Here is a 19,301-nt window from a genome sequence, read left to right on the forward strand (position 1 = left end):
CTCCTCCTGCGCAGGCACGCTCAAGGGTGGCCACTTGCAGCGTCCCCATCTCGCGGCCGGAGCTGGAGTTGTGAGTGGCCCGCCGGTGCACAGCTGTCTGCCGTTCGGTCGGTCGACCCGAAGCAGCTGCTGGGCCTGCCCTTGAGCCTCCTCCACCGTGCGTCCTCCTGGCCGCAGCTGAGTGAGTCACGACAGGGTGCCAGCAGAGGGTGGCAGCTGCAGAGCTCTAGCTGCCTGCCTGTTCCCGGCCGCAGCGACGTAGTGCTTGGGAGCAGCCGCCCCTATATGCAAATGATCAGGCTGCTGCTGCTGTGCATCTTGGACGGTTTTCCGCTTGAGCTCGGCCTGCCCTCTGGGGGACAGACGGGGCGTCAGCTGCGCCTTGAGCGCCCGGCGTCACCCACTCGGGGAGCGTCCGTGCAGGCGCCGCCGGGCCACACCACCCCTTACTTTTGGTGCACGAGACTCCGCGATGCTGGGGGGCTGCGCCAGAGGGGCGCTCGTCGGCCCGGCGGGCTCCAACTCATACTTACCTGGCAGGGGAGATACCATGATCACTAAGGTGGTTCTCCCAGGGTGAGGCTCATCCATTGCACTCCGGGTGTGCTGACCCCTGCGATTTCCCCAAATGCGGGAAACTCGACTGCATAATTTGTGGTAGTGGGGGACTGCGTTCGCGCTTTCCCCTGATTTCCTCCGGTCAATGACAGAACAGTGCTTTGGGAATGATGAGAAGCTCGGAGAGGTGGACGTGGCCTTTGGCTCCCCCTTGTGGGCCTACGCCGCCACCTTCTCCCTGCCCTGGCTAAGAAGGGACGAGTTGCTTGCTTCTTTGTTGGCTTGGGGCCTTTTGCCTTTGCTTTGTGCTTTGTTTGTTGGACTTGGCGCCCCCTGCCTGCTGCTGGGGATTGATCTGCTCGTTTGCATCTCATTCACTTGGTGACGACATGGCTCCCTCTGCTCTTCTGCAGGTGTCGGGACTAGCGCCCCAACATGCTGGATTTGCAGCGAACCAAAGGCATGCTTTGGAGCACACGAGGCAACGCCGTGTTCCAGGGAGAGCGCGAGCGGCCGAAAGCCTCCTCCTGCGCAGGCACGCTCAAGGGTGGCCACTTGCAGCGTCCCCATCTCGCGGCCGGAGCTGGAGTTGTGAGTGGCCCGCCGGTGCACAGCTGTCTGCCGTTCGGTCGGTCGACCCGAAGCAGCTGCTGGGCCTGCCCTTGAGCCTCCTCCACCGTGCGTCCTCCTGGCCGCAGCTGAGTGAGTCACGACAGGGTGCCAGCAGAGGGTGGCAGCTGCAGAGCTCTAGCTGCCTGCCTGTTCCCGGCCGCAGCGACGTAGTGCTTGGGAGCAGCCGCCCCTATATGCAAATGATCAGGCTGCTGCTGCTGTGCATCTTGGACGGTTTTCCGCTTGAGCTCGGCCTGCCCTCTGGGGGACAGACGGGGCGTCAGCTGCGCCTTGAGCGCCCGGCGTCACCCACTCGGGGAGCGTCCGTGCAGGCGCCGCCGGGCCACACCACCCCTTACTTTTGGTGCACGAGACTCCGCGATGCTGGGGGGCTGCGCCAGAGGGGCGCTCGTCGGCCCGGCGGGCTCCAACTCATACTTACCTGGCAGGGGAGATACCATGATCACTAAGGTGGTTCTCCCAGGGTGAGGCTCATCCATTGCACTCCGGGTGTGCTGACCCCTGCGATTTCCCCAAATGCGGGAAACTCGACTGCATAATTTGTGGTAGTGGGGGACTGCGTTCGCGCTTTCCCCTGATTTCCTCCGGTCAATGACAGAACAGTGCTTTGGGAATGATGAGAAGCTCGGAGAGGTGGACGTGGCCTTTGGCTCCCCCTTGTGGGCCTACGCCGCCACCTTCTCCCTGCCCTGGCTAAGAAGGGACGAGTTGCTTGCTTCTTTGTTGGCTTGGGGCCTTTTGCCTTTGCTTTGTGCTTTGTTTGTTGGACTTGGCGCCCCCTGCCTGCTGCTGGGGATTGATCTGCTCGTTTGCATCTCATTCACTTGGTGACGACATGGCTCCCTCTGCTCTTCTGCAGGTGTCGGGACTAGCGCCCCAACATGCTGGATTTGCAGCGAACCAAAGGCATGCTTTGGAGCACACGAGGCAACGCCGTGTTCCAGGGAGAGCGCGAGCGGCCGAAAGCCTCCTCCTGCGCAGGCACGCTCAAGGGTGGCCACTTGCAGCGTCCCCATCTCGCGGCCGGAGCTGGAGTTGTGAGTGGCCCGCCGGTGCACAGCTGTCTGCCGTTCGGTCGGTCGACCCGAAGCAGCTGCTGGGCCTGCCCTTGAGCCTCCTCCACCGTGCGTCCTCCTGGCCGCAGCTGAGTGAGTCACGACAGGGTGCCAGCAGAGGGTGGCAGCTGCAGAGCTCTAGCTGCCTGCCTGTTCCCGGCCGCAGCGACGTAGTGCTTGGGAGCAGCCGCCCCTATATGCAAATGATCAGGCTGCTGCTGCTGTGCATCTTGGACGGTTTTCCGCTTGAGCTCGGCCTGCCCTCTGGGGGACAGACGGGGCGTCAGCTGCGCCTTGAGCGCCCGGCGTCACCCACTCGGGGAGCGTCCGTGCAGGCGCCGCCGGGCCACACCACCCCTTACTTTTGGTGCACGAGACTCCGCGATGCTGGGGGGCTGCGCCAGAGGGGCGCTCGTCGGCCCGGCGGGCTCCAACTCATACTTACCTGGCAGGGGAGATACCATGATCACTAAGGTGGTTCTCCCAGGGTGAGGCTCATCCATTGCACTCCGGGTGTGCTGACCCCTGCGATTTCCCCAAATGCGGGAAACTCGACTGCATAATTTGTGGTAGTGGGGGACTGCGTTCGCGCTTTCCCCTGATTTCCTCCGGTCAATGACAGAACAGTGCTTTGGGAATGATGAGAAGCTCGGAGAGGTGGACGTGGCCTTTGGCTCCCCCTTGTGGGCCTACGCCGCCACCTTCTCCCTGCCCTGGCTAAGAAGGGACGAGTTGCTTGCTTCTTTGTTGGCTTGGGGCCTTTTGCCTTTGCTTTGTGCTTTGTTTGTTGGACTTGGCGCCCCCTGCCTGCTGCTGGGGATTGATCTGCTCGTTTGCATCTCATTCACTTGGTGACGACATGGCTCCCTCTGCTCTTCTGCAGGTGTCGGGACTAGCGCCCCAACATGCTGGATTTGCAGCGAACCAAAGGCATGCTTTGGAGCACACGAGGCAACGCCGTGTTCCAGGGAGAGCGCGAGCGGCCGAAAGCCTCCTCCTGCGCAGGCACGCTCAAGGGTGGCCACTTGCAGCGTCCCCATCTCGCGGCCGGAGCTGGAGTTGTGAGTGGCCCGCCGGTGCACAGCTGTCTGCCGTTCGGTCGGTCGACCCGAAGCAGCTGCTGGGCCTGCCCTTGAGCCTCCTCCACCGTGCGTCCTCCTGGCCGCAGCTGAGTGAGTCACGACAGGGTGCCAGCAGAGGGTGGCAGCTGCAGAGCTCTAGCTGCCTGCCTGTTCCCGGCCGCAGCGACGTAGTGCTTGGGAGCAGCCGCCCCTATATGCAAATGATCAGGCTGCTGCTGCTGTGCATCTTGGACGGTTTTCCGCTTGAGCTCGGCCTGCCCTCTGGGGGACAGACGGGGCGTCAGCTGCGCCTTGAGCGCCCGGCGTCACCCACTCGGGGAGCGTCCGTGCAGGCGCCGCCGGGCCACACCACCCCTTACTTTTGGTGCACGAGACTCCGCGATGCTGGGGGGCTGCGCCAGAGGGGCGCTCGTCGGCCCGGCGGGCTCCAACTCATACTTACCTGGCAGGGGAGATACCATGATCACTAAGGTGGTTCTCCCAGGGTGAGGCTCATCCATTGCACTCCGGGTGTGCTGACCCCTGCGATTTCCCCAAATGCGGGAAACTCGACTGCATAATTTGTGGTAGTGGGGGACTGCGTTCGCGCTTTCCCCTGATTTCCTCCGGTCAATGACAGAACAGTGCTTTGGGAATGATGAGAAGCTCGGAGAGGTGGACGTGGCCTTTGGCTCCCCCTTGTGGGCCTACGCCGCCACCTTCTCCCTGCCCTGGCTAAGAAGGGACGAGTTGCTTGCTTCTTTGTTGGCTTGGGGCCTTTTGCCTTTGCTTTGTGCTTTGTTTGTTGGACTTGGCGCCCCCTGCCTGCTGCTGGGGATTGATCTGCTCGTTTGCATCTCATTCACTTGGTGACGACATGGCTCCCTCTGCTCTTCTGCAGGTGTCGGGACTAGCGCCCCAACATGCTGGATTTGCAGCGAACCAAAGGCATGCTTTGGAGCACACGAGGCAACGCCGTGTTCCAGGGAGAGCGCGAGCGGCCGAAAGCCTCCTCCTGCGCAGGCACGCTCAAGGGTGGCCACTTGCAGCGTCCCCATCTCGCGGCCGGAGCTGGAGTTGTGAGTGGCCCGCCGGTGCACAGCTGTCTGCCGTTCGGTCGGTCGACCCGAAGCAGCTGCTGGGCCTGCCCTTGAGCCTCCTCCACCGTGCGTCCTCCTGGCCGCAGCTGAGTGAGTCACGACAGGGTGCCAGCAGAGGGTGGCAGCTGCAGAGCTCTAGCTGCCTGCCTGTTCCCGGCCGCAGCGACGTAGTGCTTGGGAGCAGCCGCCCCTATATGCAAATGATCAGGCTGCTGCTGCTGTGCATCTTGGACGGTTTTCCGCTTGAGCTCGGCCTGCCCTCTGGGGGACAGACGGGGCGTCAGCTGCGCCTTGAGCGCCCGGCGTCACCCACTCGGGGAGCGTCCGTGCAGGCGCCGCCGGGCCACACCACCCCTTACTTTTGGTGCACGAGACTCCGCGATGCTGGGGGGCTGCGCCAGAGGGGCGCTCGTCGGCCCGGCGGGCTCCAACTCATACTTACCTGGCAGGGGAGATACCATGATCACTAAGGTGGTTCTCCCAGGGTGAGGCTCATCCATTGCACTCCGGGTGTGCTGACCCCTGCGATTTCCCCAAATGCGGGAAACTCGACTGCATAATTTGTGGTAGTGGGGGACTGCGTTCGCGCTTTCCCCTGATTTCCTCCGGTCAATGACAGAACAGTGCTTTGGGAATGATGAGAAGCTCGGAGAGGTGGACGTGGCCTTTGGCTCCCCCTTGTGGGCCTACGCCGCCACCTTCTCCCTGCCCTGGCTAAGAAGGGACGAGTTGCTTGCTTCTTTGTTGGCTTGGGGCCTTTTGCCTTTGCTTTGTGCTTTGTTTGTTGGACTTGGCGCCCCCTGCCTGCTGCTGGGGATTGATCTGCTCGTTTGCATCTCATTCACTTGGTGACGACATGGCTCCCTCTGCTCTTCTGCAGGTGTCGGGACTAGCGCCCCAACATGCTGGATTTGCAGCGAACCAAAGGCATGCTTTGGAGCACACGAGGCAACGCCGTGTTCCAGGGAGAGCGCGAGCGGCCGAAAGCCTCCTCCTGCGCAGGCACGCTCAAGGGTGGCCACTTGCAGCGTCCCCATCTCGCGGCCGGAGCTGGAGTTGTGAGTGGCCCGCCGGTGCACAGCTGTCTGCCGTTCGGTCGGTCGACCCGAAGCAGCTGCTGGGCCTGCCCTTGAGCCTCCTCCACCGTGCGTCCTCCTGGCCGCAGCTGAGTGAGTCACGACAGGGTGCCAGCAGAGGGTGGCAGCTGCAGAGCTCTAGCTGCCTGCCTGTTCCCGGCCGCAGCGACGTAGTGCTTGGGAGCAGCCGCCCCTATATGCAAATGATCAGGCTGCTGCTGCTGTGCATCTTGGACGGTTTTCCGCTTGAGCTCGGCCTGCCCTCTGGGGGACAGACGGGGCGTCAGCTGCGCCTTGAGCGCCCGGCGTCACCCACTCGGGGAGCGTCCGTGCAGGCGCCGCCGGGCCACACCACCCCTTACTTTTGGTGCACGAGACTCCGCGATGCTGGGGGGCTGCGCCAGAGGGGCGCTCGTCGGCCCGGCGGGCTCCAACTCATACTTACCTGGCAGGGGAGATACCATGATCACTAAGGTGGTTCTCCCAGGGTGAGGCTCATCCATTGCACTCCGGGTGTGCTGACCCCTGCGATTTCCCCAAATGCGGGAAACTCGACTGCATAATTTGTGGTAGTGGGGGACTGCGTTCGCGCTTTCCCCTGATTTCCTCCGGTCAATGACAGAACAGTGCTTTGGGAATGATGAGAAGCTCGGAGAGGTGGACGTGGCCTTTGGCTCCCCCTTGTGGGCCTACGCCGCCACCTTCTCCCTGCCCTGGCTAAGAAGGGACGAGTTGCTTGCTTCTTTGTTGGCTTGGGGCCTTTTGCCTTTGCTTTGTGCTTTGTTTGTTGGACTTGGCGCCCCCTGCCTGCTGCTGGGGATTGATCTGCTCGTTTGCATCTCATTCACTTGGTGACGACATGGCTCCCTCTGCTCTTCTGCAGGTGTCGGGACTAGCGCCCCAACATGCTGGATTTGCAGCGAACCAAAGGCATGCTTTGGAGCACACGAGGCAACGCCGTGTTCCAGGGAGAGCGCGAGCGGCCGAAAGCCTCCTCCTGCGCAGGCACGCTCAAGGGTGGCCACTTGCAGCGTCCCCATCTCGCGGCCGGAGCTGGAGTTGTGAGTGGCCCGCCGGTGCACAGCTGTCTGCCGTTCGGTCGGTCGACCCGAAGCAGCTGCTGGGCCTGCCCTTGAGCCTCCTCCACCGTGCGTCCTCCTGGCCGCAGCTGAGTGAGTCACGACAGGGTGCCAGCAGAGGGTGGCAGCTGCAGAGCTCTAGCTGCCTGCCTGTTCCCGGCCGCAGCGACGTAGTGCTTGGGAGCAGCCGCCCCTATATGCAAATGATCAGGCTGCTGCTGCTGTGCATCTTGGACGGTTTTCCGCTTGAGCTCGGCCTGCCCTCTGGGGGACAGACGGGGCGTCAGCTGCGCCTTGAGCGCCCGGCGTCACCCACTCGGGGAGCGTCCGTGCAGGCGCCGCCGGGCCACACCACCCCTTACTTTTGGTGCACGAGACTCCGCGATGCTGGGGGGCTGCGCCAGAGGGGCGCTCGTCGGCCCGGCGGGCTCCAACTCATACTTACCTGGCAGGGGAGATACCATGATCACTAAGGTGGTTCTCCCAGGGTGAGGCTCATCCATTGCACTCCGGGTGTGCTGACCCCTGCGATTTCCCCAAATGCGGGAAACTCGACTGCATAATTTGTGGTAGTGGGGGACTGCGTTCGCGCTTTCCCCTGATTTCCTCCGGTCAATGACAGAACAGTGCTTTGGGAATGATGAGAAGCTCGGAGAGGTGGACGTGGCCTTTGGCTCCCCCTTGTGGGCCTACGCCGCCACCTTCTCCCTGCCCTGGCTAAGAAGGGACGAGTTGCTTGCTTCTTTGTTGGCTTGGGGCCTTTTGCCTTTGCTTTGTGCTTTGTTTGTTGGACTTGGCGCCCCCTGCCTGCTGCTGGGGATTGATCTGCTCGTTTGCATCTCATTCACTTGGTGACGACATGGCTCCCTCTGCTCTTCTGCAGGTGTCGGGACTAGCGCCCCAACATGCTGGATTTGCAGCGAACCAAAGGCATGCTTTGGAGCACACGAGGCAACGCCGTGTTCCAGGGAGAGCGCGAGCGGCCGAAAGCCTCCTCCTGCGCAGGCACGCTCAAGGGTGGCCACTTGCAGCGTCCCCATCTCGCGGCCGGAGCTGGAGTTGTGAGTGGCCCGCCGGTGCACAGCTGTCTGCCGTTCGGTCGGTCGACCCGAAGCAGCTGCTGGGCCTGCCCTTGAGCCTCCTCCACCGTGCGTCCTCCTGGCCGCAGCTGAGTGAGTCACGACAGGGTGCCAGCAGAGGGTGGCAGCTGCAGAGCTCTAGCTGCCTGCCTGTTCCCGGCCGCAGCGACGTAGTGCTTGGGAGCAGCCGCCCCTATATGCAAATGATCAGGCTGCTGCTGCTGTGCATCTTGGACGGTTTTCCGCTTGAGCTCGGCCTGCCCTCTGGGGGACAGACGGGGCGTCAGCTGCGCCTTGAGCGCCCGGCGTCACCCACTCGGGGAGCGTCCGTGCAGGCGCCGCCGGGCCACACCACCCCTTACTTTTGGTGCACGAGACTCCGCGATGCTGGGGGGCTGCGCCAGAGGGGCGCTCGTCGGCCCGGCGGGCTCCAACTCATACTTACCTGGCAGGGGAGATACCATGATCACTAAGGTGGTTCTCCCAGGGTGAGGCTCATCCATTGCACTCCGGGTGTGCTGACCCCTGCGATTTCCCCAAATGCGGGAAACTCGACTGCATAATTTGTGGTAGTGGGGGACTGCGTTCGCGCTTTCCCCTGATTTCCTCCGGTCAATGACAGAACAGTGCTTTGGGAATGATGAGAAGCTCGGAGAGGTGGACGTGGCCTTTGGCTCCCCCTTGTGGGCCTACGCCGCCACCTTCTCCCTGCCCTGGCTAAGAAGGGACGAGTTGCTTGCTTCTTTGTTGGCTTGGGGCCTTTTGCCTTTGCTTTGTGCTTTGTTTGTTGGACTTGGCGCCCCCTGCCTGCTGCTGGGGATTGATCTGCTCGTTTGCATCTCATTCACTTGGTGACGACATGGCTCCCTCTGCTCTTCTGCAGGTGTCGGGACTAGCGCCCCAACATGCTGGATTTGCAGCGAACCAAAGGCATGCTTTGGAGCACACGAGGCAACGCCGTGTTCCAGGGAGAGCGCGAGCGGCCGAAAGCCTCCTCCTGCGCAGGCACGCTCAAGGGTGGCCACTTGCAGCGTCCCCATCTCGCGGCCGGAGCTGGAGTTGTGAGTGGCCCGCCGGTGCACAGCTGTCTGCCGTTCGGTCGGTCGACCCGAAGCAGCTGCTGGGCCTGCCCTTGAGCCTCCTCCACCGTGCGTCCTCCTGGCCGCAGCTGAGTGAGTCACGACAGGGTGCCAGCAGAGGGTGGCAGCTGCAGAGCTCTAGCTGCCTGCCTGTTCCCGGCCGCAGCGACGTAGTGCTTGGGAGCAGCCGCCCCTATATGCAAATGATCAGGCTGCTGCTGCTGTGCATCTTGGACGGTTTTCCGCTTGAGCTCGGCCTGCCCTCTGGGGGACAGACGGGGCGTCAGCTGCGCCTTGAGCGCCCGGCGTCACCCACTCGGGGAGCGTCCGTGCAGGCGCCGCCGGGCCACACCACCCCTTACTTTTGGTGCACGAGACTCCGCGATGCTGGGGGGCTGCGCCAGAGGGGCGCTCGTCGGCCCGGCGGGCTCCAACTCATACTTACCTGGCAGGGGAGATACCATGATCACTAAGGTGGTTCTCCCAGGGTGAGGCTCATCCATTGCACTCCGGGTGTGCTGACCCCTGCGATTTCCCCAAATGCGGGAAACTCGACTGCATAATTTGTGGTAGTGGGGGACTGCGTTCGCGCTTTCCCCTGATTTCCTCCGGTCAATGACAGAACAGTGCTTTGGGAATGATGAGAAGCTCGGAGAGGTGGACGTGGCCTTTGGCTCCCCCTTGTGGGCCTACGCCGCCACCTTCTCCCTGCCCTGGCTAAGAAGGGACGAGTTGCTTGCTTCTTTGTTGGCTTGGGGCCTTTTGCCTTTGCTTTGTGCTTTGTTTGTTGGACTTGGCGCCCCCTGCCTGCTGCTGGGGATTGATCTGCTCGTTTGCATCTCATTCACTTGGTGACGACATGGCTCCCTCTGCTCTTCTGCAGGTGTCGGGACTAGCGCCCCAACATGCTGGATTTGCAGCGAACCAAAGGCATGCTTTGGAGCACACGAGGCAACGCCGTGTTCCAGGGAGAGCGCGAGCGGCCGAAAGCCTCCTCCTGCGCAGGCACGCTCAAGGGTGGCCACTTGCAGCGTCCCCATCTCGCGGCCGGAGCTGGAGTTGTGAGTGGCCCGCCGGTGCACAGCTGTCTGCCGTTCGGTCGGTCGACCCGAAGCAGCTGCTGGGCCTGCCCTTGAGCCTCCTCCACCGTGCGTCCTCCTGGCCGCAGCTGAGTGAGTCACGACAGGGTGCCAGCAGAGGGTGGCAGCTGCAGAGCTCTAGCTGCCTGCCTGTTCCCGGCCGCAGCGACGTAGTGCTTGGGAGCAGCCGCCCCTATATGCAAATGATCAGGCTGCTGCTGCTGTGCATCTTGGACGGTTTTCCGCTTGAGCTCGGCCTGCCCTCTGGGGGACAGACGGGGCGTCAGCTGCGCCTTGAGCGCCCGGCGTCACCCACTCGGGGAGCGTCCGTGCAGGCGCCGCCGGGCCACACCACCCCTTACTTTTGGTGCACGAGACTCCGCGATGCTGGGGGGCTGCGCCAGAGGGGCGCTCGTCGGCCCGGCGGGCTCCAACTCATACTTACCTGGCAGGGGAGATACCATGATCACTAAGGTGGTTCTCCCAGGGTGAGGCTCATCCATTGCACTCCGGGTGTGCTGACCCCTGCGATTTCCCCAAATGCGGGAAACTCGACTGCATAATTTGTGGTAGTGGGGGACTGCGTTCGCGCTTTCCCCTGATTTCCTCCGGTCAATGACAGAACAGTGCTTTGGGAATGATGAGAAGCTCGGAGAGGTGGACGTGGCCTTTGGCTCCCCCTTGTGGGCCTACGCCGCCACCTTCTCCCTGCCCTGGCTAAGAAGGGACGAGTTGCTTGCTTCTTTGTTGGCTTGGGGCCTTTTGCCTTTGCTTTGTGCTTTGTTTGTTGGACTTGGCGCCCCCTGCCTGCTGCTGGGGATTGATCTGCTCGTTTGCATCTCATTCACTTGGTGACGACATGGCTCCCTCTGCTCTTCTGCAGGTGTCGGGACTAGCGCCCCAACATGCTGGATTTGCAGCGAACCAAAGGCATGCTTTGGAGCACACGAGGCAACGCCGTGTTCCAGGGAGAGCGCGAGCGGCCGAAAGCCTCCTCCTGCGCAGGCACGCTCAAGGGTGGCCACTTGCAGCGTCCCCATCTCGCGGCCGGAGCTGGAGTTGTGAGTGGCCCGCCGGTGCACAGCTGTCTGCCGTTCGGTCGGTCGACCCGAAGCAGCTGCTGGGCCTGCCCTTGAGCCTCCTCCACCGTGCGTCCTCCTGGCCGCAGCTGAGTGAGTCACGACAGGGTGCCAGCAGAGGGTGGCAGCTGCAGAGCTCTAGCTGCCTGCCTGTTCCCGGCCGCAGCGACGTAGTGCTTGGGAGCAGCCGCCCCTATATGCAAATGATCAGGCTGCTGCTGCTGTGCATCTTGGACGGTTTTCCGCTTGAGCTCGGCCTGCCCTCTGGGGGACAGACGGGGCGTCAGCTGCGCCTTGAGCGCCCGGCGTCACCCACTCGGGGAGCGTCCGTGCAGGCGCCGCCGGGCCACACCACCCCTTACTTTTGGTGCACGAGACTCCGCGATGCTGGGGGGCTGCGCCAGAGGGGCGCTCGTCGGCCCGGCGGGCTCCAACTCATACTTACCTGGCAGGGGAGATACCATGATCACTAAGGTGGTTCTCCCAGGGTGAGGCTCATCCATTGCACTCCGGGTGTGCTGACCCCTGCGATTTCCCCAAATGCGGGAAACTCGACTGCATAATTTGTGGTAGTGGGGGACTGCGTTCGCGCTTTCCCCTGATTTCCTCCGGTCAATGACAGAACAGTGCTTTGGGAATGATGAGAAGCTCGGAGAGGTGGACGTGGCCTTTGGCTCCCCCTTGTGGGCCTACGCCGCCACCTTCTCCCTGCCCTGGCTAAGAAGGGACGAGTTGCTTGCTTCTTTGTTGGCTTGGGGCCTTTTGCCTTTGCTTTGTGCTTTGTTTGTTGGACTTGGCGCCCCCTGCCTGCTGCTGGGGATTGATCTGCTCGTTTGCATCTCATTCACTTGGTGACGACATGGCTCCCTCTGCTCTTCTGCAGGTGTCGGGACTAGCGCCCCAACATGCTGGATTTGCAGCGAACCAAAGGCATGCTTTGGAGCACACGAGGCAACGCCGTGTTCCAGGGAGAGCGCGAGCGGCCGAAAGCCTCCTCCTGCGCAGGCACGCTCAAGGGTGGCCACTTGCAGCGTCCCCATCTCGCGGCCGGAGCTGGAGTTGTGAGTGGCCCGCCGGTGCACAGCTGTCTGCCGTTCGGTCGGTCGACCCGAAGCAGCTGCTGGGCCTGCCCTTGAGCCTCCTCCACCGTGCGTCCTCCTGGCCGCAGCTGAGTGAGTCACGACAGGGTGCCAGCAGAGGGTGGCAGCTGCAGAGCTCTAGCTGCCTGCCTGTTCCCGGCCGCAGCGACGTAGTGCTTGGGAGCAGCCGCCCCTATATGCAAATGATCAGGCTGCTGCTGCTGTGCATCTTGGACGGTTTTCCGCTTGAGCTCGGCCTGCCCTCTGGGGGACAGACGGGGCGTCAGCTGCGCCTTGAGCGCCCGGCGTCACCCACTCGGGGAGCGTCCGTGCAGGCGCCGCCGGGCCACACCACCCCTTACTTTTGGTGCACGAGACTCCGCGATGCTGGGGGGCTGCGCCAGAGGGGCGCTCGTCGGCCCGGCGGGCTCCAACTCATACTTACCTGGCAGGGGAGATACCATGATCACTAAGGTGGTTCTCCCAGGGTGAGGCTCATCCATTGCACTCCGGGTGTGCTGACCCCTGCGATTTCCCCAAATGCGGGAAACTCGACTGCATAATTTGTGGTAGTGGGGGACTGCGTTCGCGCTTTCCCCTGATTTCCTCCGGTCAATGACAGAACAGTGCTTTGGGAATGATGAGAAGCTCGGAGAGGTGGACGTGGCCTTTGGCTCCCCCTTGTGGGCCTACGCCGCCACCTTCTCCCTGCCCTGGCTAAGAAGGGACGAGTTGCTTGCTTCTTTGTTGGCTTGGGGCCTTTTGCCTTTGCTTTGTGCTTTGTTTGTTGGACTTGGCGCCCCCTGCCTGCTGCTGGGGATTGATCTGCTCGTTTGCATCTCATTCACTTGGTGACGACATGGCTCCCTCTGCTCTTCTGCAGGTGTCGGGACTAGCGCCCCAACATGCTGGATTTGCAGCGAACCAAAGGCATGCTTTGGAGCACACGAGGCAACGCCGTGTTCCAGGGAGAGCGCGAGCGGCCGAAAGCCTCCTCCTGCGCAGGCACGCTCAAGGGTGGCCACTTGCAGCGTCCCCATCTCGCGGCCGGAGCTGGAGTTGTGAGTGGCCCGCCGGTGCACAGCTGTCTGCCGTTCGGTCGGTCGACCCGAAGCAGCTGCTGGGCCTGCCCTTGAGCCTCCTCCACCGTGCGTCCTCCTGGCCGCAGCTGAGTGAGTCACGACAGGGTGCCAGCAGAGGGTGGCAGCTGCAGAGCTCTAGCTGCCTGCCTGTTCCCGGCCGCAGCGACGTAGTGCTTGGGAGCAGCCGCCCCTATATGCAAATGATCAGGCTGCTGCTGCTGTGCATCTTGGACGGTTTTCCGCTTGAGCTCGGCCTGCCCTCTGGGGGACAGACGGGGCGTCAGCTGCGCCTTGAGCGCCCGGCGTCACCCACTCGGGGAGCGTCCGTGCAGGCGCCGCCGGGCCACACCACCCCTTACTTTTGGTGCACGAGACTCCGCGATGCTGGGGGGCTGCGCCAGAGGGGCGCTCGTCGGCCCGGCGGGCTCCAACTCATACTTACCTGGCAGGGGAGATACCATGATCACTAAGGTGGTTCTCCCAGGGTGAGGCTCATCCATTGCACTCCGGGTGTGCTGACCCCTGCGATTTCCCCAAATGCGGGAAACTCGACTGCATAATTTGTGGTAGTGGGGGACTGCGTTCGCGCTTTCCCCTGATTTCCTCCGGTCAATGACAGAACAGTGCTTTGGGAATGATGAGAAGCTCGGAGAGGTGGACGTGGCCTTTGGCTCCCCCTTGTGGGCCTACGCCGCCACCTTCTCCCTGCCCTGGCTAAGAAGGGACGAGTTGCTTGCTTCTTTGTTGGCTTGGGGCCTTTTGCCTTTGCTTTGTTTGTTGGACTTGGCGCCCCCTGCCTGCTGCTGGGGATTGATCTGCTCGTTTGCATCTCATTCACTTGGTGACGACATGGCTCCCTCTGCTCTTCTGCAGGTGTCGGGACTAGCGCCCCAACATGCTGGATTTGCAGCGAACCAAAGGCATGCTTTGGAGCACACGAGGCAACGCCGTGTTCCAGGGAGAGCGCGAGCGGCCGAAAGCCTCCTCCTGCGCAGGCACGCTCAAGGGTGGCCACTTGCAGCGTCCCCATCTCGCGGCCGGAGCTGGAGTTGTGAGTGGCCCGCCGGTGCACAGCTGTCTGCCGTTCGGTCGGTCGACCCGAAGCAGCTGCTGGGCCTGCCCTTGAGCCTCCTCCACCGTGCGTCCTCCTGGCCGCAGCTGAGTGAGTCACGACAGGGTGCCAGCAGAGGGTGGCAGCTGCAGAGCTCTAGCTGCCTGCCTGTTCCCGGCCGCAGCGACGTAGTGCTTGGGAGCAGCCGCCCCTATATGCAAATGATCAGGCTGCTGCTGCTGTGCATCTTGGACGGTTTTCCGCTTGAGCTCGGCCTGCCCTCTGGGGGACAGACGGGGCGTCAGCTGCGCCTTGAGCGCCCGGCGTCACCCACTCGGGGAGCGTCCGTGCAGGCGCCGCCGGGCCACACCACCCCTTACTTTTGGTGCACGAGACTCCGCGATGCTGGGGGGCTGCGCCAGAGGGGCGCTCGTCGGCCCGGCGGGCTCCAACTCATACTTACCTGGCAGGGGAGATACCATGATCACTAAGGTGGTTCTCCCAGGGTGAGGCTCATCCATTGCACTCCGGGTGTGCTGACCCCTGCGATTTCCCCAAATGCGGGAAACTCGACTGCATAATTTGTGGTAGTGGGGGACTGCGTTCGCGCTTTCCCCTGATTTCCTCCGGTCAATGACAGAACAGTGCTTTGGGAATGATGAGAAGCTCGGAGAGGTGGACGTGGCCTTTGGCTCCCCCTTGTGGGCCTACGCCGCCACCTTCTCCCTGCCCTGGCTAAGAAGGGACGAGTTGCTTGCTTCTTTGTTGGCTTGGGGCCTTTTGCCTTTGCTTTGTGCTTTGTTTGTTGGACTTGGCGCCCCCTGCCTGCTGCTGGGGATTGATCTGCTCGTTTGCATCTCATTCACTTGGTGACGACATGGCTCCCTCTGCTCTTCTGCAGGTGTCGGGACTAGCGCCCCAACATGCTGGATTTGCAGCGAACCAAAGGCATGCTTTGGAGCACACGAGGCAACGCCGTGTTCCAGGGAGAGCGCGAGCGGCCGAAAGCCTCCTCCTGCGCAGGCACGCTCAAGGGTGGCCACTTGCAGCGTCCCCATCTCGCGGCCGGAGCTGGAGTTGTGAGTGGCCCGCCGGTGCACAGCTGTCTGCCGTTCGGTCGGTCGACCCGAAGCAGCTGCTGGGCCTGCCCTTGAGCCTCCTCCACCGTGCGTCCTCCTGGCCGCAGCTGAGTGAGTCACGACAGGGTGCCAGCAGAGGGTGGCAGCTGCAGAGCTCTAGCTGCCTGCCTGTTCCCGGCCGCAGCGACGTAGTGCTTGGGAGCAGCCGCCCCTATATGCAAATGATCAGGCTGCTGCTGCTGTGCATCTTGGACGGTTTTCCGCTTGAGCTCGGCCTGCCCTCTGGGGGACAGACGGGGCGTCAGCTGCGCCTTGAGCGCCCGGCGTCACCCACTCGGGGAGCGTCCGTGCAGGCGCCGCCGGGCCACACCACCCCTTACTTTTGGTGCACGAGACTCCGCGATGCTGGGGGGCTGCGCCAGAGGGGCGCTCGTCGGCCCGGCGGGCTCCAACTCATACTTACCTGGCAGGGGAGATACCATGATCACTAAGGTGGTTCTCCCAGGGTGAGGCTCATCCATTGCACTCCGGGTGTGCTGACCCCTGCGATTTCCCCAAATGCGGGAAACTCGACTGCATAATTTGTGGTAGTGGGGGACTGCGTTCGCGCTTTCCCCTGATTTCCTCCGGTCAATGACAGAACAGTGCTTTGGGAATGATGAGAAGCTCGGAGAGGTGGACGTGGCCTTTGGCTCCCCCTTGTGGGCCTACGCCGCCACCTTCTCCCTGCCCTGGCTAAGAAGGGACGAGTTGCTTGCTTCTTTGTTGGCTTGGGGCCTTTTGCCTTTGCTTTGTGCTTTGTTTGTTGGACTTGGCGCCCCCTGCCTGCTGCTGGGGATTGATCTGCTCGTTTGCATCTCATTCACTTGGTGACGACATGGCTCCCTCTGCTCTTCTGCAGGTGTCGGGACTAGCGCCCCAACATGCTGGATTTGCAGCGAACCAAAGGCATGCTTTGGAGCACACGAGGCAATGCCGTGTTCCAGGGAGAGCGCGAGCGGCCGAAAGCCTCCTCCTGCGCAGGCACGCTCAAGGGTGGCCACTTGCAGCGTCCCCATCTCGCGGCCGGAGCTGGAGTTGTGAGTGGCCCGCCGGTGCACAGCTGTCTGCCGTTCGGTCGGTCGACCCGAAGCAGCTGCTGGGCCTGCCCTTGAGCCTCCTCCACCGTGCGTCCTCCTGGCCGCAGCTGAGTGAGTCACGACAGGGTGCCAGCAGAGGGTGGCAGCTGCAGAGCTCTAGCTGCCTGCCTGTTCCCGGCCGCAGCGACGTAGTGCTTGGGAGCAGCCGCCCCTATATGCAAATGATCAGGCTGCTGCTGCTGTGCATCTTGGACGGTTTTCCGCTTGAGCTCGGCCTGCCCTCTGGGGGACAGACGGGGCGTCAGCTGCGCCTTGAGCGCCCGGCGTCACCCACTCGGGGAGCGTCCGTGCAGGCGCCGCCGGGCCACACCACCCCTTACTTTTGGTGCACGAGACTCCGCGATGCTGGGGGGCTGCGCCAGAGGGGCGCTCGTCGGCCCGGCGGGCTCCAACTCATACTTACCTGGCAGGGGAGATACCATGATCACTAAGGTGGTTCTCCCAGGGTGAGGCTCATCCATTGCACTCCGGGTGTGCTGACCCCTGCGATTTCCCCAAATGCGGGAAACTCGACTGCATAATTTGTGGTAGTGGGGGACTGCGTTCGCGCTTTCCCCTGATTTCCTCCGGTCAATGACAGAACAGTGCTTTGGGAATGATGAGAAGCTCGGAGAGGTGGACGTGGCCTTTGGCTCCCCCTTGTGGGCCTACGCCGCCACCTTCTCCCTGCCCTGGCTAAGAAGGGACGAGTTGCTTGCTTCTTTGTTGGCTTGGGGCCTTTTGCCTTTGCTTTGTGCTTTGTTTGTTGGACTTGGCGCCCCCTGCCTGCTGCTGGGGATTGATCTGCTCGTTTGCATCTCATTCACTTGGTGACGACATGGCTCCCTCTGCTCTTCTGCAGGTGTCGGGACTAGCGCCCCAACATGCTGGATTTGCAGCGAACCAAAGGCATGCTTTGGAGCACACGAGGCAACGCCGTGTTCCAGGGAGAGCGCGAGCGGCCGAAAGCCTCCTCCTGCGCAGGCACGCTCAAGGGTGGCCACTTGCAGCGTCCCCATCTCGCGGCCGGAGCTGGAGTTGTGAGTGGCCCGCCGGTGCACAGCTGTCTGCCGTTCGGTCGGTCGACCCGAAGCAGCTGCTGGGCCTGCCCTTGAGCCTCCTCCACCGTGCGTCCTCCTGGCCGCAGCTGAGTGAGTCACGACAGGGTGCCAGCAGAGGGTGGCAGCTGCAGAGCTCTAGCTGCCTGCCTGTTCCCGGCCGCAGCGACGTAGTGCTTGGGAGCAGCCGCCCCTATATGCAAATGATCAGGCTGCTGCTGCTGTGCATCTTGGACGGTTTTCCGCTTGAGCTCGGCCTGCCCTCTGGGGGACAGACGGGGCGTCAGCTGCGCCTTGAGCGCCCGGCGTCACCCACTCGGGGAGCGTCCGTGCAGGCGCCGCCGGGCCACACCACCCCTTACTTTTGGTGCACGAGACTCCGCGATGCTGGGGGGCTGCGCCAGAGGGGCGCTCGTCGGCCCGGCGGGCTCCAACTCATACTTACCTGGCAGGGGAGATACCATGATCACTAAGGTGGTTCTCCCAGGGTGAGGCTCATCCATTGCACTCCGGGTGTGCTGACCCCTGCGATTTCCCCAAATGCGGGAAACTCGACTGCATAATTTGTGGTAGTGGGGGACTGCGTTCGCGCTTTCCCCTGATTTCCTCCGGTCAATGACAGAACAGTGCTTTGGGAATGATGAGAAGCTCGGAGAGGTGGACGTGGCCTTTGGCTCCCCCTTGTGGGCCTACGCCGCCACCTTCTCCCTGCCCTGACTAAGAAGGGACGAGTTGCTTGCTTCTTTGTTGGCTTGGGGCCTTTTGCCTTTGCTTTGTGCTTTGTTTGTTGGACTTGGCGCCCCCTGCCTGCTGCTGGGGATTGATCTGCTCGTTTGCATCTCATTCACTTGGTGACGACATGGCTCCCTCTGCTCTTCTGCAGGTGTCGGGACTAGCGCCCCAACATGCTGGATTTGCAGCGAACCAAAGGCATGCTTTGGAGCACACGAGGCAACGCCGTGTTCCAGGGAGAGCGCGAGCGGCCGAAAGCCTCCTCCTGCGCAGGCACGCTCAAGGGTGGCCACTTGCAGCGTCCCCATCTCGCGGCCGGAGCTGGAGTTGTGAGTGGCCCGCCGGTGCACAGCTGTCTGCCGTTCGGTCGGTCGACCCGAAGCAGCTGCTGGGCCTGCCCTTGAGCCTCCTCCACCGTGCGTCCTCCTGGCCGCAGCTGAGTGAGTCACGACAGGGTGCCAGCAGAGGGTGGCAGCTGCAGAGCTCTAGCTGCCTGCCTGTTCCCGGCCGCAGCGACGTAGTGCTTGGGAGCAGCCGCCCCTATATGCAAATGATCAGGCTGCTGCTGCTGTGCATCTTGGACGGTTTTCCGCTTGAGCTCGGCCTGCCCTCTGGGGGACAGACGGGGCGTCAGCTGCGCCTTGAGCGCCCGGCGTCACCCACTCGGGGAGCGTCCGTGCAGGCGCCGCCGGGCCACACCACCCCTTACTTTTGGTGCACGAGACTCCGCGATGCTGGGGGGCTGCGCCAGAGGGGCGCTCGTCGGCCCGGCGGGCTCCAACTCATACTTACCTGGCAGGGGAGATACCATGATCACTAAGGTGGTTCTCCCAGGGTGAGGCTCATCCATTGCACTCCGGGTGTGCTGACCCCTGCGATTTCCCCAAATGCGGGAAACTCGACTGCATAATTTGTGGTAGTGGGGGACTGCGTTCGCGCTTTCCCCTGATTTCCTCCGGTCAATGACAGAACAGTGCTTTGGGAATGATGAGAAGCTCGGAGAGGTGGACGTGGCCTTTGGCTCCCCCTTGTGGGCCTACGCCGCCACCTTCTCCCTGCCCTGGCTAAGAAGGGACGAGTTGCTTGCTTCTTTGTTGGCTTGGGGCCTTTTGCCTTTGCTTTGTGCTTTGTTTGTTGGACTTGGCGCCCCCTGCCTGCTGCTGGGGATTGATCTGCTCGTTTGCATCTCATTCACTTGGTGACGACATGGCTCCCTCTGCTCTT

At 62.6% G+C, this 19,301-nt stretch overlaps 18 non-coding genes across 18 annotated transcripts; all 18 read left to right on the forward strand.

Annotated features, from left to right (window-relative positions):
• Nucleotides 1-525: 525 nt before the first annotated feature.
• On the forward strand, nt 526-689 carry LOC141173777 (U1 spliceosomal RNA). The gene has a single exon (XR_012252667.1). It is a non-coding gene; the product is annotated as a U1 spliceosomal RNA (small nuclear RNA).
• A 915-nt stretch (nt 690-1,604) lies between these two features.
• Nucleotides 1,605-1,768, forward strand: LOC141173780 (U1 spliceosomal RNA). Its single transcript, XR_012252671.1, has one exon. It is a non-coding gene; the product is annotated as a U1 spliceosomal RNA (small nuclear RNA).
• Nucleotides 1,769-2,683: 915 nt separating this feature from the next.
• Nucleotides 2,684-2,847, forward strand: LOC141173788 (U1 spliceosomal RNA). The gene has a single exon (XR_012252673.1). It is a non-coding gene; the product is annotated as a U1 spliceosomal RNA (small nuclear RNA).
• A 915-nt stretch (nt 2,848-3,762) lies between these two features.
• Nucleotides 3,763-3,926, forward strand: LOC141173792 (U1 spliceosomal RNA). Its single transcript, XR_012252674.1, has one exon. It is a non-coding gene; the product is annotated as a U1 spliceosomal RNA (small nuclear RNA).
• Nucleotides 3,927-4,841: 915 nt separating this feature from the next.
• On the forward strand, nt 4,842-5,005 carry LOC141173798 (U1 spliceosomal RNA). Its single transcript, XR_012252675.1, has one exon. It is a non-coding gene; the product is annotated as a U1 spliceosomal RNA (small nuclear RNA).
• Nucleotides 5,006-5,920: 915 nt separating this feature from the next.
• Nucleotides 5,921-6,084, forward strand: LOC141173803 (U1 spliceosomal RNA). Its single transcript, XR_012252676.1, has one exon. It is a non-coding gene; the product is annotated as a U1 spliceosomal RNA (small nuclear RNA).
• Nucleotides 6,085-6,999: 915 nt separating this feature from the next.
• LOC141173808 (U1 spliceosomal RNA) lies at nt 7,000-7,163 on the forward strand. Its single transcript, XR_012252677.1, has one exon. It is a non-coding gene; the product is annotated as a U1 spliceosomal RNA (small nuclear RNA).
• Nucleotides 7,164-8,078: 915 nt separating this feature from the next.
• On the forward strand, nt 8,079-8,242 carry LOC141173809 (U1 spliceosomal RNA). Its single transcript, XR_012252678.1, has one exon. It is a non-coding gene; the product is annotated as a U1 spliceosomal RNA (small nuclear RNA).
• Nucleotides 8,243-9,157: 915 nt separating this feature from the next.
• LOC141173815 (U1 spliceosomal RNA) lies at nt 9,158-9,321 on the forward strand. Its single transcript, XR_012252681.1, has one exon. It is a non-coding gene; the product is annotated as a U1 spliceosomal RNA (small nuclear RNA).
• Nucleotides 9,322-10,236: 915 nt separating this feature from the next.
• Nucleotides 10,237-10,400, forward strand: LOC141173820 (U1 spliceosomal RNA). The gene has a single exon (XR_012252682.1). It is a non-coding gene; the product is annotated as a U1 spliceosomal RNA (small nuclear RNA).
• Nucleotides 10,401-11,315: 915 nt separating this feature from the next.
• On the forward strand, nt 11,316-11,479 carry LOC141173822 (U1 spliceosomal RNA). The gene has a single exon (XR_012252683.1). It is a non-coding gene; the product is annotated as a U1 spliceosomal RNA (small nuclear RNA).
• A 915-nt stretch (nt 11,480-12,394) lies between these two features.
• LOC141173825 (U1 spliceosomal RNA) lies at nt 12,395-12,558 on the forward strand. The gene has a single exon (XR_012252684.1). It is a non-coding gene; the product is annotated as a U1 spliceosomal RNA (small nuclear RNA).
• Nucleotides 12,559-13,473: 915 nt separating this feature from the next.
• Nucleotides 13,474-13,637, forward strand: LOC141173826 (U1 spliceosomal RNA). Its single transcript, XR_012252685.1, has one exon. It is a non-coding gene; the product is annotated as a U1 spliceosomal RNA (small nuclear RNA).
• Nucleotides 13,638-14,545: 908 nt separating this feature from the next.
• Nucleotides 14,546-14,709, forward strand: LOC141173829 (U1 spliceosomal RNA). Its single transcript, XR_012252686.1, has one exon. It is a non-coding gene; the product is annotated as a U1 spliceosomal RNA (small nuclear RNA).
• Nucleotides 14,710-15,624: 915 nt separating this feature from the next.
• LOC141173834 (U1 spliceosomal RNA) lies at nt 15,625-15,788 on the forward strand. The gene has a single exon (XR_012252687.1). It is a non-coding gene; the product is annotated as a U1 spliceosomal RNA (small nuclear RNA).
• Nucleotides 15,789-16,703: 915 nt separating this feature from the next.
• LOC141173839 (U1 spliceosomal RNA) lies at nt 16,704-16,867 on the forward strand. Its single transcript, XR_012252688.1, has one exon. It is a non-coding gene; the product is annotated as a U1 spliceosomal RNA (small nuclear RNA).
• Nucleotides 16,868-17,782: 915 nt separating this feature from the next.
• On the forward strand, nt 17,783-17,946 carry LOC141173844 (U1 spliceosomal RNA). Its single transcript, XR_012252691.1, has one exon. It is a non-coding gene; the product is annotated as a U1 spliceosomal RNA (small nuclear RNA).
• Nucleotides 17,947-18,861: 915 nt separating this feature from the next.
• LOC141173848 (U1 spliceosomal RNA) lies at nt 18,862-19,025 on the forward strand. The gene has a single exon (XR_012252692.1). It is a non-coding gene; the product is annotated as a U1 spliceosomal RNA (small nuclear RNA).
• The last annotated feature ends 276 nt before the right edge of the window (nt 19,026-19,301 follow it).

This window comes from Phyllobates terribilis, unplaced genomic scaffold (genome assembly GCF_046119375.1).
Source record: "Phyllobates terribilis strain yellow unplaced genomic scaffold, ASM4611937v1 Scaffold_1__5_contigs__length_1240528914, whole genome shotgun sequence".
Lineage (NCBI taxonomy): Eukaryota > Metazoa > Chordata > Amphibia > Anura > Dendrobatidae > Phyllobates > Phyllobates terribilis.